Genomic DNA, 7,322 nt, shown 5'->3' on the forward strand with positions numbered 1-7,322 from the left:
TAGGTTCCTAGTTAGGAATCGTTATAGTGAGCGATATGATATAATATATATTATTATAGTATAGCTCCCCATGCGTGGCAAGTGGCAAGCTTTATAAACAAGAGTACACAAACTTCTATGTTGATCTTTTTTCAGAGTGTCTATGTCTACAGTCCGTCAAACTATAAATCTAGCTTAATAAATAATTTGGATTTGGGTAAAGAATTTTAGAATGATACCTACTTATGTGTTTATTTCATTGTAGGTTTTTTCCTGTCCATTTTTTAACTGTGTGTACGTTTAACAGTTTAATGGGTAATGTGTATGATTGTATGATTATACTTAAAATAAAATTGTATAGGTATATGTATTTAAAAGTATAAATGCACTTTTGGTTACATTATAGTTTTATATATTTTATTTATATAAGCATAGGTATATAAGCAAAAGTATTGTATAAGTATAGATGTACTGTAGGGAATACCATAAGAACAAGATGATATTGGCTGTTTTTCTATAAAAAAAAATATAGAAAATCCACAAGTATTTATCTTATTATTTTGTGTGACTCCAAGCATAGAAAAAGTCTTATAATGAAAGGTAAAATACATACCTACATATTAGGAAATTAAAAAACCCCAATCATTTTATTTCTTTGATTGTAACTTTTCTATTTTTGGGGGTTTGGATCTAACAAAAGTGTACTATTTAAATTTACTATTACTATTTAAAATTTGTTTTGGTAATAAATTAAAACACTTGTATTTATATTTAAGGTGTATTTATTTTACATCTTCATAGAATTAAAATTATTATCATTAATATTAATTATCTACATATCATTACTACATCTTCTGAATTTGAATTCATTTTTCCAGTTCACTACATTTTGATAAATGTAAATCCAATATTATACTTCACCTAAAATCCAATTCACCTAAAATAACAAAATTAAAGAGGTAAACACACAGTATTAAAAACAAATTTGTTTTTATTGTGGTAAATGGATATATTTTCAAAAGTTGATCGAACTGTCAAGTGTCAAATCGAAAATCTGTGACCCGTGATTGGTCCAAATTCTTCCATAACACAAGTCCTGGAGAAACTGAAATCTCGCCTTTGTAATACCGTTGCAATTTAATTTCTTGTGACATCGACTTATTGTCGACATTTTTGTAGCCTAAATGGCATAATTATTTATATAAGTTTTCAATTTAAAAATCTTTTAGTAATATTTTTAATATTTTCAATATTAATAATTTACTATTGGATTGAAAACTACTTAGTCTTTCAATGCCAGATGGCGCTAGCCACCTACTATCATCACTTCAGTTGCAATGGGTGGGAGAACCTCTCGATGCGAATCAGTTAAAATATGGAGAACAGTGCCTACGTTCTTTCCGATGAAGGCTCCAATAAGAGCCGAAAATCGCGATTCAAGGGACTGGACTGCACTCCGTATTCTAATTGAAAAGTAAGATTGTTTTACCTTCGCATTGCAACTGAATAAAAATGGTATACATTTTTATGGCATAATTATTATTACATTAAGGTCTTTTGACCTAAATATGTAGCTAGTTCCAACTACTTTGGATCTGAAGTAAGTAACCACATGTTGTAATTTTCCTAACTTTCAGACAGTCAAATTTCATCTTGGCTTTTTTAATACAGTGGTTTGCTTATTTTAGGTTTCTACCACCTGATGATGGACTGATTGGTCCGAAAACGTTTGTGATTTTATCCATCTTGGATCATTTTTAGAAAAAAATTTTTAATAAATTATATACCACCTACCTACATTTGAGGTTTTTACTTCATTAGTAAGTTTTTATTATGGTATACAGCCAATGAGAGGAATCTTTTCCTTTATATTTTAATTGAATTTTGAGTTGGACAGTTGTGTTTATTTTGTAACAGCGTTGCCACATTCAGCAGATTTCTACTTTTTGGATAGATTTTTGATATATTTTTTTTTTAATTCTAGTAGGCAATATTTTTTAGTAGGTTTTTGGTATATAGTGACGAGCACGCTAATAACCGGCAAAAAAGCTCAAAAGATGGAAAACATAATACATTGCGAAACAAAAAGAGATGAAACTAGTGGAGGTGGAAATTATCGTTATAAACGTATTAATTAACATTACATTACATAGTTTTCCACCTGTAGACGTCTGTGACAGGAGTATTTTATAAAATTCTACTCTCACAGTGACAGTTGTCATACCTCTGATACGTCTAAAGGTGGGAAACTATGTAATGTAATGGTATTTTAGACGTTTATAACGATAATTTCCACCTCCACTAGTTTCATCTCTTTTTGTTTCGCAATGTATTATGTTTTCCCTCTTTTGAGCTATTTTGCCGGTTATTAGCGCGCTCATCACTGTATATCAACATTTTCTGTGCTATGCATTATGACTAAAATGAAATTAACTCTTTAATAGTATTTACATTTGACATTTTGTTACAATTTCCTAATGTCATTACCGAAAATAAGATTCAGGACGTAGGTATGAATACAGAGATTAGAGAAATGAAACTGGAGTCTGATACCAAACTTTCTTGTTTCAAGCAGGGAGAGATTAAATATCCAGCACGCAACCGCGCTGTTGCCAGATTTACATCTTTTCTTTTAGCGGGAATTTTAAAATTTCTAATGCGAGTTGGTTTAAAATTTGATAGTTGTGTTTTCTCGAATCCGAATCTTAACCTTACTTTTGTGATTATTTATTTACAAATATGTAAATAAATTCAAACAAGTATTGTATGTACCTACTGTGCTATAATTTAAAACTCTTAATTATGTTAGTCTTTAAAAAAAATTAAGCTCAAAAAATACACTTGTTTACAGTGCAAATGATTTTTTTAATGGAAATAGGGATTTAGGATTTCATTTGCAGGAAAAACATGGGCAACCTACCCAGTTGGTAAAATTGCAATTCAGAAACTCTTTAGGCAAGTATGGGTAACTTCCGCATTATTATTTATTTTTTAAGTATTAAGGTTGATGTTGATATCAAAAAGTTAGATTTCAAAGGTAGTTTTATGTAGGTAGATACTAGATAGAGGCCATTCCACGAACATACGTCTGTTCCAGACCATCACGACAACGAATATTTTAGTGTGCAACATAAGAAGTACTAAACTAAATTGCAAATTCCATTCTTGTTTATTGGAATAATTTTTAGAGCCATTTACCTTCATACTTCTTATGTTGCACATTAAAATATTCGTTGTTGCGATGGTCTGGAACAGACGTATATTTGTGGAATGGCGCATACAAGTAAGCTATGAGTAGTATAACTTCCCATGTAGTCACCTGTTATGTTTTTGTAGATTTTACTGTCTGGATGGCACAGGAAGAGACACAAAATAATATTCAGTACTGCAGTCACAGGAGTACATAGTAGAGATATAAGAAAACAGCTGTTCAACATCACCTGACATCGTTTAGTTTTTAGAAAATGAAAAGTCTTTAGGTTGAATGCGATCTGCAGTATCTTGCATTGCTATATAATGAATGTGTTTATATATGCTATTTTTTATTGAATAATCTATACAGGAACAACTAAATGAATGTATACATATATTGCAGACATTGCATTTAGTTTTTTAGAGCAGCAAGTATTTTTGTGTTTGAACAAGGTATTCAGTTTTTTTTCTTTTAGTATAAACACATTATTATCTTGTAAAATAGCAAGCTAATACAGCTCGGTATCTAGATGTTATGGAGCATTCAACAGGTTTACCTTTTTTAAGCTTTATAACCCTTTCAACAGTTTTATTCCTTAAAAACAATAACAACTGATTTTCAATGGCCATATTATTGGTATTTTAATTCCATAACCCTTCCTATAACAATAGGTGCATTGTTGGAAGTTATTACAGTATTACAATACTTACCAAAATTGTATGTATCTGCATCATTTAGAATTTTACCCAAACACCTATTAATACTCATATCTAAATCTAACATGTATTGCAGCTCTTTCAATGTCTGGTATACATAGGATTTTTTCAGAATCAGATATTTCATTAAGATTTACTTGCCATGCCCTGTCTATGTACCAGGGACATAACAGTCTATTAGGAACAGAACCCATTACATTCAGGCATTGTAAAAAGTGTTAGTTATGTCTGATATGAAAACATTTGACTATATAATACCAGCACACTCATGTATTTTTTCAAAAAAAGTTGGTAAATAAAAGTATCTTTTGTATTTGAACATAAGAAAGCAATGGGAAATCCATACTATCATAAGTTCAATGTCATAAGAAATGAGCCCATGAGTTTCATCAATTGCGATAAGCGATTTACCAAACTTAATTAATATTTCCTTTTGCACAGCATTCATGGAAACACATAAGACAAAAATCATTATTGTTTAATTCGGGAGGATTATCAATAATTGAATCGTTTATTTCAGAAAGGGGTCAAGTCACAAGTATCCACTTTTGAGAAAATCAAGTTTACACACTGTTTACATTCAACAAACAATCACTTTATAAAATAAAAATTCTACCTAGCAACCTGGAGTATTTGTCAAAAAATGTTGTATTTTTTAAAAATGTATCTTGTTAAATTGTTTAAGAAAAAAAATTAATTTTTTGCAATCATTTTGTCAAGATTTGTCACTTGACCTCTTTCTGAAATAAACGATTCAATTAGTATGCCCCGTTGTTTGTAAAATAATATTGGACATAACCCGGTCTGTAAGCATTCACTTCATCTTTCAAATCAACGTCATAGGAGTGTTTAATGATCGTGTTTTCTTTTCTTGTAAGTAAATCAACTCTCAATAATATTTAAAAAATGGATTAGTGGTAACATTTTTGTTTTAAATTATATTGTATATATGTAAATATTTTACTTACATTTTTGAATATGCCCATAATGTGTTTTAAAATATTTTACTTGTATGTATTGTAATATTCCTGCACAACAATCAGTTTAAATATTTTTAGATATATTAGTATGTATTTGATTAGTACACGAAATGCAGAGATGTTCTCTCTTCTATCTTAAGAGCTGATTTAATCTCTACTTGTATCTGTAAAGTTTATCATTTTTCCCATAGACAATTTTAACACTTCCGGTTCCTCAGTGTCTATATCCAAACCTGTTATGATGACATAATCATATTTCTCTCCTCTTTCTCTAGGTAATCTAGTCTAGTAATTAATTCTCGAACTGTCTTGTTTGTATTAAATATCTTAATTATGTACTTATTTTATTTTTATAATGAAAATTAATAAATCAACCATATGCGGCACAGGATACAAATGTTTTCGGAAATATATTTATAAGAATTTAATTACTTCTTTTGTATACGACATATCGATACATTTTTGGCAAAGTAGCGTAAGTGACATTTTTGAAAATCATGTTTTTCCATTAAACTAACGCTATTATTGTTCAGAAGGTACTGCCAAAGTGTAGTAAGCCTATACATATATATTATGTTTAAAGTAATTCTAGGCCTACTACACTTTGGCAGTAACTTCTAAACAATAATAGTGTTAGTTTAATGGAAAAACATGTTTTTCCCCAAAAATGTCACTTACGTTACTTTGCCAAAAATGTATCGATATATAATAAGTAAAAACTATTTTTATAGCTAGGAATTACTTTATTGAACAGTCTTAAACCTGTTCATAAATTTTGTTACTATATTTTTAAGTCCGATTATAACAATAATAACTTCTTAGTTTAGATTTAGGTCAAAGTGTGTAATGTCATGTTTTACGTATTTTTTAACCCTAACACATTTGTAGGTAGCAAATCATATTTGTTATTCTTATCTTATTTTAATTATATTCATTTAAGTTTTGATTTAACGAAATAAACCTATCAATCAAAAAACTGTTGTTTAGTTGTGTACACCCAAAAACTAGCTTGATGTAATACAGATGTCAATTGAATATGACGTAAATACATGTCATAAAGATGTCTTTCTATGTTCAAAATGTCATCCTAAAGACGTCATTTATATGTCTTACGTCACAAAATTACCACAATAAAACGTTGTCACTAATTGCTCAATTTAATGTCATTCAAGTTAGATGTGATGTATTGATGGCAAATTGGTCATTAAACCTGACATCATATTTTGGTCATGTTTACGTCTCCTACCAATTAAGACTAAAAAAAAACATGTCATTTAGACTTCACTCTGTTGGCTGGTCAGTTAGAGGATTTGAAATATATAGATTACTGAATTTTAAAGAAAGATGCATTAAATATAATGAAAAAAGACAACCTATGACAATAAAACATTAATTGTTAGTCTTTGTTCTGCTCATACTTAACATAATCGTCCTATTTGAAGTCCACATACTGTGTAATAAAACTTAAAGCCACTTTGTGGGCGTTTTTGACATTTTCATAATTGTCTTTAATAGTAAAATGTATGTGTAACACAATAGATGTAAAAATATTATTATTAACACCTTTACGGACACGCTTCGCCTGTAGCCACGTCTTCTTATGGAGTAAATGACTTAATATGCAGTCGTGTCTGTGAATGTGTTAAATAATTAACACAAAAAATTATTTTAATTGCTTTGGCTTTCAATATAAACCATAATAATACCACCATTAATTTTTAAGTATATTATGTAAGAAAATAGAATTTACCTAATAACTCACCTCGCCGCCAGGTAAAGTAAAGGTGCTACGTCACTGAAATGTTTTTTCATTTTTATTTATTTTGTTGCTGTAGCTAGCAGATACATGATGGGAATTATTCATACAATACATATTAATACTATTAAAACTATTACATACTAATATTTTAAATAATTATTTAATACTAAAATAAAGAAAAATGTCTATCTATACTACATTAATTGAGACAACATTTTCACTTTTCTTTTCGCAGGATCCTTGGGATTTTAAAGCTGTGTCTCTATCTTTATCTTGTTTTGTACAATAATTATTGTTTGAGAATGGCATACATACATAATAAGATGCTTCATGTTTTTGTACTCCTGTGACTGCAGTACTGAATATTATTTTGTTTCTCTTCCTGTGCCATCCACACAGTAAAATCTACAAAAACAACAGATTATTACATGGGAAGTTATACCAGTCTATATTCCTTGGTTATATCACAGTATAGGAGGAATTCCTCCTATACTGTGGTTATACTACTTATAGCTTACTTTTATCTAGTATCTACCTACATAAAACTACCTTTGATATCAACATCAACCTTAATACTTAAAAAATAAATAATAATGTGGAAGTTATTCCATACCTACCTAAAGAGTTTTTGAATTGAAATTTTACCAACTGGGTAGGTTGCCCATGTTTTTCCTGCAAATGAAATCGTAAATCCC

The sequence above is a fragment of the Diabrotica virgifera genome, chromosome 5 (assembly GCF_917563875.1).
Source record: "Diabrotica virgifera virgifera chromosome 5, PGI_DIABVI_V3a".
NCBI classification, from domain to species: Eukaryota; Metazoa; Arthropoda; class Insecta; order Coleoptera; family Chrysomelidae; genus Diabrotica; species Diabrotica virgifera.